At 47.0% G+C, this 12,960-nt stretch overlaps 1 protein-coding gene across 4 annotated transcripts in view; it reads left to right on the top strand.

Moving 5' to 3' along the window:
- The first annotated feature begins 3,275 nt into the window (after nucleotides 1-3,275).
- NAV1 (neuron navigator 1) overlaps nucleotides 3,276-12,960 on the top strand; it is a 264,428-nt gene continuing 254,743 nt past the window's right edge. For all 4 annotated transcript variants that reach the window (XM_087720219.1, XM_087720216.1, XM_087720215.1 and 1 more), the window contains exon 1: nucleotides 3,276-3,507. The gene's annotated coding sequence lies outside the window, so the exon portion shown is untranslated. The remainder of the gene's footprint in view (nucleotides 3,508-12,960) is intronic.

Raw genomic sequence — 12,960 nt, 5'->3', positions numbered from 1 at the left:
AATATTGTTTCCATTTAAGTGTTGGGTGAGAGCCAGTTTGGTGTAGTGCTTAAGGCAGGGTTGTCAAACTCGCAGCCTGAGGGCTGGATGTGTCATGCACTGGCCATGTCCACGCCTGGTTTAGCAAAGGGGAAAAGTCACGATATGTCACATGACGACGTTTGACATCCTTGGCTTAAGGCATCAGGCTACAAACCAGGAGACCATAAGTTCAAGTCCTGACTTTAGGACCAAGCTGGCTTTGTGATCTTGGGCCAGTCATTTTGTCTCAGCCCTAGGAAGGAGGCAATGGCAAATTATTTCTGAAAAAACATCTAAAGGAAATTAGGTTATAGGTTTAGGTTTATTACATTTATATGCCGCCCTATTCCCCGGAGGAACTCAGGGCGGCTAAGAAACCCAAGGGAGGGAGTAATACAAAACAAAAAGCAACCAACAAACAAGATACAGAGAGGTTTTAAAAACGATCAACAGTCACCCAATTCGAGCGGGGAAGGGAACTCGTCAACCCCAGGCCTGTCGGAACAGCCAGGTTTTAACGGCTTTATGGAAAGCCTGGAGGGTGGTGAGGGTCCGGATCTCCGCAAGGAGCTCGTTCCAAAGGGCTGGAGCAGCCACAGAGAAGGCCCTCCTCCGGGTGGTCGACAACCGGCATTGGCCGGCAGATGGAATTTGGAGGAGGCCAAGTCTGTGGGATCTGATGGGTCTTTGGGAGGTGATTGGCAGCAGGCGGTCTCTCAAGTACCCAGGTCCAATACCATGAAGGGCTTTATAAGTGACGATTAGCACCTTGAAGCGTATCCGGAGACCGATAGGCAGCCAGTGCAGCTCGCGGAGGATAGGTGTAACGTGGGTGTACCGGGGTGCACCCACAATCGCTCGCGTGGCTGCATTCTGGACAAGCTGAAGTCTCTGAATGCTCTTCAAGGGCTGCCCCATGTGGAGTGCATTGCAGTAGTCCAGTCTTGAGGTCACAAGGGCGTGAGTGATTGTTGCGAGAGCCTCCCGGTTCAGGTAGGGACGCAATTGGTGCACCAGGCGAACCTGGGCAAATGCCCCCCTGGTCACAGCCAACAGATGATGTTCTAAAGTCAGCTGTGGGTCCAGGAGGACTCCCAAATTGCGAAACCTGTCTGAGGGGTGTAAAATTTCACCCCCCAGCCTGAGAGATGGAATACACAGCCAATTTTTGGGAGGGAAACACACCAGCCACCAGCCTTGTCAGGATTGAGGGCAAGCTTGTTTACCCCCATCCAGATCCTAACAGCCTCCAGGCACTGACACATCACATCAACCGCTTCACTGAGTTGGCACGGGGCGGACAGATACAACTGTGTATTGTCCGCATACTGATAGTATTTTATCCCGTGCCGCCGAATGATCTCACCCAACGGCTTCATGTAGATGTTAAACAGGAGGGGGGACAGGACCGAGCCCTGCGGCACCCCGTACTTAAGGGGCCTAGGGGTTGACCTCTGCCCTCCAACCAACATCGACTGCGACCTGTCCGAGAGGTAGGAGGAGAACCACCGAATAACGGTGCCTCCCACCCCCATCTCCCGCAACCGTGGCAGGAGGATACCTTGACCGCTGAGAGGTCAAGAAGCACTAGGACGGAGGCGTTGCAGGGATCTGTCTAGGCAGTATCCGAGAATCAGCCGTATTGAATGGAATTTTTTTAAAAAGGTATGTTTTATCCTTCCACAGATGAATTTACATTAAATTAAAATGTTTTACCTGCATTAGATAAAGTGGTTTGGGATAAATGAAGGAAAAATTTGAGACACCCGTTATATGGAATTGCCAGATGGCAAGCTAAAGTAAACTTGCTTTGCTTCAAAAGTTAGCACAATCCTTTACTATTATCATTGCAAAGAAAGAATTGAATTTTATTTATTTATTTATTAGTTTGTCAAACATGTACAAGATAGCAGGTATAAGTATGAACATGGACATGAACGAAGGAAATGAATACAAATAAATGGGGACAGTAGGACAGGGACGGTAGGCACGCACGCAGGTAATTGACAGGTAATGTCTCTTGTAGAGAATGTGGCTTCAAAGAATAAAATTCCACTTCCAGCGAGGAGGAGAAGGAGGAGCCTATGAATCGGGTCTGACAGTTTTACCTGTCAATTATTAATCCGACAGTCCAGCAAGTCCATCGTTCAGCGACGCTGGGGCGTTTTTGGAAGACCCAGACTCGCCTTTGTGAATTTTAGCTGGCAGTCGAGATCAGTTAAGCCCAGTTTCTTCAAAAATATATGCAGTCTTTTCTTTAAAAAGGCTTCTGAAAACCCAAGAAATTCCTTTCAGACCAGAAAACGAAGATAAGGGGAAGAGGTTCAACACTTCCCACGCTGGAGTTGAATTTGGAGGGTGTGTGTGTGGGGTGTGTGTGGCTAAGACCAGCTCCACAGCTGGACCTTTGAAACAAAGCTGCCCCTCCCCTCCCCCCTTTTCTCCGTCTCCTTCACTGAAATTTCCCAGAGCGATCTGGTTGTCCGACTCCGTGCGCCGAGACACGCGGTTCTCCTCAGAAGCAGGGAATCGCGCCGCAGCTTTTCCGTGCGCCACGCCCGTCTCTCTCTCTCTCTCTCTCTGGCGGAAGATTGGCATTGTTGCCCCCGAACTGGAAACAACCGAAAGCTTGGAGGAGAGGTGGCCCTGGCGGGCACGAGCGCACGCGCGGGCACACGCGCAAACGCTGGGTCGGTAGCCTCTGTTCCCAAAGATTCTGGATCGGCGCTTTCTGAACCCGGCTCTCCGACACGGTCGTGGGAAGGAAGGGGTTGGCCCCGGCTTCTCTCCGCCCTCCCCTTCCACCCACCCACCCACGGGAAAATCTGACACAAAGATAAACAGATTGCCTCTCTCCCGCCCGCCCGCCAGCCACAATTTGTGAGACTTTCTGGAGAAAGGGTGTGTGTGTGAGAGAGAGAGGGTGTGTGTGTTTGTGTATGTATGTGTGTTTGGGGGGAGCGGAGAAAGAAATCTGGAGAAGGGAGGAAGGGGGAAACCGTCCGCCAACGTGTGAGCGGCTGGGTGGGTGTCGCGTCACACTAGCCTGGCGTTCTCCCACCCACAGCAGCGTCCAAGCCCGGCGTGTGCCGGCGGGGCCAATATGTCCACGTAACCGCCCTTCCCAGCCGGCACCCCGAGACCTGCACCTCGTGCAAGGCGGCGGCCACTTGGTGTCCCGGGGTGAACCGCGGAGCCGCACTTGCCAGCTTGCCAAGAACGGGAGAGGGAAGAGGAGGGAGGGAGGGAGGGAGCCCGCCTGCTTGCTTGCCCGTCGGACAAGGAAGAAGCCTGACGGCGTCAGCAACTACTCCTCTCCAGCCCAGACCAGCCTTCGGGGGCAGCGCGGATTACCCCGCCAGGGAGAACTTCGGGGCAGAGGGCGACCGCGGCGCGGGCTACGGGACGCCCCTTCGAGACCGGCAGCAACGACGCGCAGAACCACGGAAAAAGGGATGGCGGGCTGCGCGCAGACCGCCTAGCCGGGTGAGTGGCTGGGGGCTGCCCTGAGGGCCTGGGCGGGGGCTTCAGCGAGAGATGCTGCTCTCCACGCGGCGGCCCGGAGGGTGCGGCGGGAGGGGCAGCCATATGGTCCTTTCCGCCTGCCAAGGGGCGAAGATTCAAGCGGGGCGCCCGGCCGGCGGCTTGCCGCCAAAGGCGAGTGTGACTCAGACGAAGGTCGGGGCGGCGGTGCTGGGAAGAGGCGGCCGGCCAAGAAGGCTCCCCTGCCCAGCCGGGCTGGCGGAGGCCGAGGCAAGCCGGCCTGCCCGGCCGCCCCTGCAGATACAAAGCTGAGGAAGAACCCAACTCGCTTCTTCGCTTCCGCCCGGCGCTCCCCGCCTGGATTCTCACCCCAAAGAGGAGTTGTGACCCCCGCGCCCATGGTGCTCAGCCAGTATGGCAAACTGGGCAATACCTAAGTGTCTTTATCTGCCTCCTTTATACTTCAGGGCTGCAGAGAAGCATGCAGGGCTCTAGCAAGAGGGCTCCTCCTCCCCCCAGGCGTTTTTCTTATTGCCCTCCGCAGTTTTTCCCTTGGACTGCTGAGTGTGAGTCCGACTTTTCCCAGGGTGACCTCCCCAGCCCAGAGAAAGTACGGGCCGATTCTTCTTCATGGCATATACTTATACACGCCCCTCATCTCAGGCAGTGTGGGAGAGTCAAAAGCTCCCCTTAGAGCAGCCTTGAGTCTCTCATTACAAGCTTTCCCCTACAGTGCACAAAAGGAGAGTGGGTGGTTTCAATCAGCCAGTCTAGGGAAGAAAGATGCTGTTCTTGTGGCTGCTTCATATCTAGAATTGTGACCAAGATCCAGTTATTCGGGAGCTGAATTGTTAGTCAGGCCAGCATTGTGCCCTTCTCTACCAATGTAATTCCTTTCTCCATTGTTGCTGTTGCCCATTGAAGACTCTGGCTGAGCGAAGAGGAGGAGGAGGAAGAGCATTGTAACTCCCAGGAAATGGCATTTGAAATTATCCCTTTCTTTTCCTGAAACAAAAAATATTGATTTAAGAGTTATAAATACTAAATCATAATTTGGTTGAGAGCACATAATGTCTTGGGTCCTTTCCCGGAAAAAGCCAAGCCGAATCATCTTTTCCTTAGACATGAGGGTGTTTGTCTTCTGCAGTTGATTTCATTGTATGCCAAACATCTCTGGAGGTTTATATGTCTCAGGGAGCAGCGGTGCAGCCCCCTGGCCCAAAAGACAAGGGCAGGGAGAAGGGCTTAGCATGCAGGCTCCGTTTTCTCAATATCCAAACTTAAGTCTTCGTCAGTGCACTTGGAAGTCTTCTGAGAGCTTCTGAGCATGACACAAGGTTAAGTCATTTCTGGTCATAGTGTGCCAGGAAATAGATCAAACTGATTCACAAGAACTAAAAGGATGGTTGGGGGGAAGGGAAGAAGGTATGTGATCATCAAAAGGCTTTCCAGTCTTTGAGGAAGCCGATAAATCCTAAGGAACATGCTTAGTGAACAATGAGCAGAATTCATCTGTTTGGAAAATCAAATGCCCTTTTGTTTTTCTTTTGCTGCCGTGTGTGCATCCAGGGCACTTTATTGCTAGTTTGTTCTGAACTCTGTTGCTTTACCAAACGTATTTGGTGTTTGTTGTTACGTACATAACAGACACATGCCAGGTTTATGATAAAAGACGGTTTGCCAACAGACTGAACAAGAGGCAGCCCAGACGCATAGCAGGCGCAGACAAAGAGAAGTAAAACAGCAGGGAGAAGAAAACAATGTGTGTCAAAGGACCACCCATAGAAATGGATAAAGAGTGGGTTTGAGAGGAAGTTGGCATACATTTTGATAACCCCACCTGCCAGACCAAAGACCAGATGCTCCATCTTTTATGATCCTTACAAACTGCTAGAGGACTTTGATTTGTGATGATTGAAAAGTCTCTTCTAATGTTTTTTACAAGACAGCTAGCATTTGTTCCTTAGACTCAGTTTGTGAACACTCCAAGGTGACTAATTTTTTGTAAGGGATCCCATAAATCTGGGAGAAGGTACAGTATCATTTTCTGGGGTATGGGAAGAGGGGGGGGCGCGAAATCTGTCATGATGAAACTCTGAAAAGTACGTAGTACACAATAGCCTTGTTTAAGGGAGGAGGAAGCCAAAAGTGACCACAATTTGGAACATACAAAGGTAGAATGTTTCTCCTTTCTGCTGCTAAGCCTGCTCACTTATTTTGCCACTTTTGTTTGATCCCAATGGATTTCTGTTACAGTTTCATCTCTTTGGTATCCAGGTTGAACATTCCAGGTGCCTTCCCTTAAGGTAGAGAAGGAACTTGGGAAATCCTGTGAGCAGAGGGGTTGAAGAAAGCTGTCTCAGATTACAGTACAGGCAAAGGCAAGGAAGGTCAATATACTTCCATGTGATGCTCACCCATGTCCCAAGATTGAAAGTCCATTTACACAGCCGTATTACCTATGAAGCGCTGGAGAAACTGATTGGAACAGCAGCTGGCCTTGTGCTGAAGCAGCTTCCCCACATTCCCAGCACATGACTTTGCTCACATCTGGTAATATTGCTGCTCCTATGTGATTTGTGGAAGCTTTAAGATGGCAAAAGGTTTAAGTAAGTGCATCTGAAAGACACCAGACTGGGAAAGCTGAAACAGAGTTTTAAATAGCAGGGCAAGGTATTTTGGAAAAGGCTGTACAATCACCACGTCTTGGTTCCTGGAATTTTATAGATGTTCCAGATGACATCATCTTTCATTTGAAATCCTCTCTTGTTTTCTGTTTGCCTCCTCCTCCTTTTTCTTTTTTGCCTTAGTGGACACAAGGTTTGTTAAGGAGGAAAGTCCCCTCCCCATAAGCCCAGCTTATGATAATACTTGTCCTTCTGAAGGTGCCCCTTCAAAAAGATGAAGCAGTAAGAGCCTGTTGGATGTTCCTGGGAGAAAGACCACTGTAATAAAGGCTCTCCCTGAACACTATTTTGACACAGGGTGTCAAAATCAAGGCCCGTGGGCCAGATCCGGCCCACGGGGTGCTTAGATCTGGCTCACAGGGCCACCCTGGAAAAGTGGACTGGGCTGCGGTGCCTCTGCCAGTGAAAACTGAGCTTGGGAGGGCTGCTCATGCCCCTCCTGAGCTATGTTTTAGGTTGTGACGGCCTCCTGTAGCACTTTGCCAGCAAAAAATGGAGTGCAGCCCAGCCACACCCACCTGTCTCCCCCCACCTCCCGAGGTCAAAGACAACCCTAATGTGGCCTTTAGTGAAATCACGTTTGATACCCCTGACCTAGAATAAAAGTTCCTATAAGTTAATGACATCTGTTAGCATTCTATCAGCATGATACGCCTTCTAGTCAATGTTGATTCCTAATGACTGCCTGCATTGGTCCCTGCCTTGGTAACGTTTTTGGAAGTAGCTTGCCATGCCTTCTTCCTAAAGCCGAGAGACAATGATTGACCCAAGCTAATTACCTGCTTAAGACAAGACTACAACTCAGTTTCCTGGTTTCTAGCCTAGTGCCTTAACTACCGCACTTCACAACACATTTTTTTCCTTAGCTTAGACCAAAGAAGATTAGAGAGAAATATGTAGAAATTGTCATGTATAAGATAGGATGCTCCTGTTATCTCTTGCTAGAGAAAGCGGGATTAGATTCAATGGCACTTAATTGCAAGGAAAAAAAAATCTAAATGTTATGAGAACCCTTCTTGTGATTGGAGCTATGCTGATGCACTTTTATTCACCGAATTCTGTAAGCAGAATTTGGATGGACATGAGTCTGAGGGGCTGTAGGTCAGAGGTGGTATTCTGCCAGTTCGCACCAGTTCGGCCAAACCGGTAGTAGTGGTGGTGTGAAGGTCCGCCCACCCACCCAGATATCATCACTTCTGCTCATGCACGGATGCTCCCTCTACTGAACCGGTAGTGAAGAAAAGAAGATATCATTACTGCTGTGGGTGTATCCTTTGTTACAAGTTTGAGCAAAAGGTAGATTATATTACATCCAAGGAAGCTTTATTCTAAAAGTCCCATGACAATAGCAGCAGGCCGGGACCCTCCCTTCAATTCCAAAATGCAGATCCTGATCAAAGGATACAGACAGGTAGGCTGGCCATCACTGCAACTGCCAGGGTTGAAGGATAGATAAGCAAAATATCTATTTGGGGAACTGGAACTTCTGGAGTGTTCCTCCTCCCAGCTGATCCTCACATTTTCCTTTTCAATATGCTCTTCCTTTTCTCTTCCTCTCTCATCACAGCACACTGTTCTTGCATCCTCTGCCTCTTCTCTCTTACTCATTAGCAACCATTACTAACTGATACTGTAGAGGTGTATGAGAATAATGTTGGGGGACAAGAAATGCCATAGCCATAGATAAAGGAAACCTGAGTCCAAAGGTGGGATGCATCGGGTGGATATCTTTTCTTTCTCTCTTGCCTTTAATTTTCAAAAGAGATTGCTTGCTTCTCTGGTGAAGTCTGTGAAGGAGGGAAGGAGGGAGGAAGTAGTATCCTCTCTGCCATATGTCCTTTCAGGAAGGAAAAAAGAGATGTCTATGGTTACTAATGCAAGAGTCCTCCAGGGTGCAGGGACTTGGAGCTTTGTCAAATAATCTGGCCAAAGAAATACTATCTAAATTAACCCACACCAACTCTGTCTCCTCTACACTCATCTTTGTATCATTTTATACCAGCTCCCCTCCTTCTCAGGTTGTCTGGGTTCAATTTTTTTTTGTTTGCTTATTTTGCTATTCTTGTCATCATTTATTCTTCATTTTTATCTTTTATTGTATACTTATTTTGATGTTTTGATTTGTGAACTGCTTAGAATGGTTGAGGGTTCGGTGGCATATAAATTTAAGTAAGTAGATTTTCCTTATTTCATCCTCAGCTCTATTAATGTTAATTATTTATGGGCTATGCAAATGTAAAAAACAGTTCCCCTCCCCTTTCTCACTGCCAAGTAGCAGCTTAAATGCATGTAAAATCTGCTACCCTTTGCTTTGGGAACAAAATCAGGAGACCTGTAGGGAGTGCAATTTGACATAATTTGGGGAGGTGTGATACTGTCCCTTCTGGTGGTAACTAACATTAATCAAAGCCATTTTTTCTCTCGGCCTTTGTGCTTTTCATTAAGACACTGTTTCATGACTTCCTTTCATCCAACTTTCTTCTCCAGTTTCTGTTTTGACACCAAAGTCTCTCTCCATTTCTTCAAACATAGAGGAGAAAGCAGAACTCTGCAACTTTATTTGGGCAAAAATTTTGCTGATTCATTTGTTTTGAAATGCCAGTTGAATGACCAGTGAATAATAAGGAATGCCAAAGCTGGCTTTTGCTCCTTACTTGCCACTTTTCTTGTATTTGTCACTTCCAATTGCTTCCCTTCTCATTCTCCTTGAAGACTGGTTGACCATCAGCTAGTCAGATTCAGTCCTCCCATTCTAGAGCACCTAACAGAAGGTCTACTTCTCTCCTCTTCAGAGCTATTTCTGCCATGGTATCTTCCCATATTTCTTTATTTCGTGGTGTTTCATCATGAGAGATGCCCAAAAGGTTGAGAAGAATTTGCAAATGAGCCAGACTAGAAAAGATAACCAGAAATCTAGAGGAGACCCACCTCATCTCTGCTGCAGTGCAATAGATATTCTCTTGCCTAGCTGATGATATGCTGAAAAGGGATATAAAGCAAAATCAGAAGATACAATCAATCACCATCTCTGTAATGGATTGGCATACTTACAAGTCAACACAACATCTTTTGGCAGCAATTCAAAACTGATCTAATAGAAGCAACATAGAGATTGAGTCACTTTAAGTGATTCTAGGATAGGTGAAGGACATAGATTCAATAGTAGAGAAAGTCCCTTTCCCTATGGATTGTGTCGTGCTTCATGGTATGCAATCCATGGGGCACAATTAGATATATATTTTCACAAAATATTAAAGATGCCCCTTTGGGGTTTCTGTGCATGTGTATGGTAAATGTGATGTGGAACCATGCCAGGAAAAGAGTAGCTTCATATAGAAAAAACATTTCATAGGTCCCCTCAATTCATTCACATGCTTCTTACTATCCCACCCATCCATTCATACACAATGCTTGCCATCCCATAGTCTATTGTGAACAGCAGGGCAAGAGAACAGAATTTTTATAGACGTGAGAGAAATAGAGAGCAGGGTGAGATAATTATAACCTGAAAGCCAAGTACATTTAAATGTGTGTGAGGAAATGCCCTTATACAAATCACTGCTCAAAGAGAACTCCCAGCAGTGCTCTTAAATGGAATGAAAAGTTCTACTCTTTGGCAAGATCATTTTCAGGCAAGACATTGATGGCATCTGTACAATCTTTGTGGGAACTTTCTCCATGGTCCTAAAGCCCTGTTTAGAAAACAGCTGAGCCTTGTGTACATCTAGTTAGGTTTATATAGTATGCTCTAATGCAGGGGTGTCAAACTCAATTTCATTGAGGGTCACATCAGGGTGGTGCTTGTCCTCAGGGGGCCAGGGTGGGCATGGCCAGCTTGACATCACTCATGTCAGGGGCACCTGTGGTCACCCGAGCCCTCTGCCAGCAAAAATGTGCTCCTGAGCTCCATTTCCAGCTGCAAGGCCTCATGCAACCCTCTGCCAGCAAAAATGGAGCTTGTGAAGGCCATTTGCGGCCCTCGTGAGCTCCGTTCTCATTGCGACATCCTCCTGCAACCCTCTGCCAGTGAAAACAAAGCTTGCAAGGGCTGCACACGGCATCAGAGGCATCACAGGCTAGTTCTTTGCTGTTTCCAGGGTGGATGGAAACAGGCCAGATCTAAGCACCCTGTGGACCAGATTTGGCCTGCAGGCCTTGAATTTGACACCCTGCTCTAATGTCTTGGGGGAGGGAAATTGTGAGACCCCCAATCTCTGGAAAAATTGCTGCTCCGCGGGCTGCTTTTCCTATGATAGGTTTAATAACGGAACTGGCTTGCATAAAGTGGGACGTGTTATGGAACTCCCAGTTGCAATGACTCTGATGAAGTCCTGGCTGGCATAGACGCTACAGGAGCTTTTTCCAGTCAAAAGGAGGGAGATGCAGGTAGCGGGACAAAACTTGCCAATTCAGCTCAAAGAAGAGAGTAGCTCTTTGCAGCAGACTTGCATCTAACTATCGATTATGCAGGATGGCAGGGAAGTTCAGAAGCTAAGCAAGCCAATTTGGCCTGGCCTGCACATCATGGAAAAAGGTTTCTCTCTCTTTCGACTTGGCAAGAGTAAGGAATAGATTCCTGGAAGAGGATCCTGAAAAAAAAAAAACTACAGTTCCACAGATGATGGTTATTATTGGACTAGATCAGCACAAAAAGCCCTTTTAGCTTTCAGTTTTACTTAGACATCAATTCTTAAGTGGTGGGTCAGAGTTCATTGAAAGACTTCTAGAAGGGCAAGGGAATTGTCAGCCAGGTCTGCCTTGAAGGGAAGGAAATGGAGTTAAAAGAAATAAAGAATAAGTCTTGTTGGGGGAGAGGGAGAGGGAGCGCATGCATGCTCCACATAAAATAACTTTCCACTTCAACTTTTCTCACTGTTTTCATATTTTGTTTCCACACAAAATGTATTTAGGAATTCATAACAATATTATTTGGCACAACATTTTTGATTAGCGGTAGCTGAAGCTCTTTTTCCGGAAGGACTCGAGATTAGGTTTTAAGGGAACATGCATATACAAAGTGAAGGATTTGAATATCTCAGATAATCTTTATAATGTTTTGCCTTCTGCTACCACATTCTATAACCAAACTGAATGCAGGTCTTTGTATTACTGGTAGGGGTGTGGTGGGCAAAAGAGGCAAGTGACAAAACTCTGCCTCTTACAAAAGGGTGGCATTTGTGTTGTGCTATGCAAACTACAAGATACTGAGACCTCGGTGCTTATTAGTGAATGCCTATGTTTGGCATTAAGTTACATTAAAGGTTATTTTATCCAGGATAAACCAAAGCACTTCTTTAGAACAATACTGCTTATCTAAAGATATTGAAACTTGCCAGGTAGATCTGATGATTTCAAAAAGAGGGTTTCAAAGGATTTCGGCTTTGTCTTTTTGACAAGTAAATCTTGCAATCTGTATGACCGAGAGTGATGAGGCTTTAATAATCCTTGGGAAGATCTCTTAAGTTCCTTGGGTGTGTGTGTGTCAAACTCAAGGCCCGTGGGCTGGATCCGGCCTGTGAGGCTGCCCAAGAAAGAGCAAAGGACTGGCCCACAATGCCTGTCCCAGCGAAAATGGAGCTCAGGGGGGGGGGACATGCACCCCCTGACCTCTGTTTTCGCTGGCAAAGGGCTAGCTAAAGAAACTAAAAACAAAACAAAAGGAGAAATGTTTCCTTTTTTGCCTTTGAGCATGCATGAAGAGACGGTAAAAGAGAAAGGGAAAGAGGAAAAACAAAGAAAAAAGAAGATGGGAAGAAAGCAAGGAAGGAACAATAAGGAAAGAGGGGGAGGAATAAGAAATGAGAAGGAAGAGAGAAGGAAAAAGCAGAGAAGGAAGGAAGGGAGGCAGGAAGGAAATGAGAGTGTGGGAGGATCTGAGGGAAGTCCTGTCTTAGCACTTGGCCACCACAGGTGCCCCACCACCACCCCAAGTGAAGTTGAACTTGCCACAGCCTCTGGCCTCCCCCTTCCCCAAGGTCAAACACAACCCTGATGCAGCCCTCAATGAAATCCAGTTTGACACCCCTGCTTTAATCCATCAGTGGGTGGAAAGGTAAGCAGGAGACTTCTCAGTGGCTGATTATAAGCTTTGGCCCTCCAATCAAGAGAGATCAAGGAATCCCTTTCTCTTCTGCTCTTTTACCAATAGGCAAAAACATTTTTTAAAAAAACAGATAGGCTGTTGGAAAATATCCTAGGGTACAGGATGGATACTCTTTGATTTAATTTTAATGATACTTTTGTTGCACTTTTAATAGTGCTTTTTAAAATGTGCCTTTTAAAAACATGTATTACTGATAGCTGATTTGCACTCCATTTGATGTTATAATCAGCCAATAAATAATTTAAACTTTGAACTCTGAATAGTCCCTTGAATTGTGTTCAGGGCTCCATGTCTAGTTACACCAGGTCCAGTTTGGTTGGTCCTTTTGCAATGAATTCATGGGTGTGGGAGTGGAAACCTTTTAGTCTCTGCACAGTTTTCTTTGGGAACCTCTTCCGTCAATCTCATCCAGAAAATCCCAGGGCAAAAACGTCACCTGGCTGCCCAAATGTTATCTGGCTCTTTCCCACTGTCGGAAAAGCCGAGCCCCGATGCAGGAGACAAATTTATAAATAGGCTGTTAGGATTCAGAATTTTTCCTGTTGAAAAAGCAACTGTTCCTGCTGTGGTGGACAGAACAGGAAAAAGGTGTTTCCTCTTGCTGAGGTCTGTGGCATGGCAGATGGGATGTCCTTTGGGACAAGACAAGTGAAGCAGTGGAGATGA

This window comes from Thamnophis sirtalis, unplaced genomic scaffold, assembly GCF_051295495.1.
Source record: "Thamnophis sirtalis isolate CommonGarterSnake01/CBP01778 unplaced genomic scaffold, rThaSir2_p1.2 scaffold_7, whole genome shotgun sequence".
Classification (NCBI taxonomy): Eukaryota; Metazoa; Chordata; class Lepidosauria; order Squamata; family Natricidae; genus Thamnophis; species Thamnophis sirtalis.
Note: the sequence above shows the minus strand (reverse complement) of the source record. Positions and strands in the feature narration are given on the sequence as shown.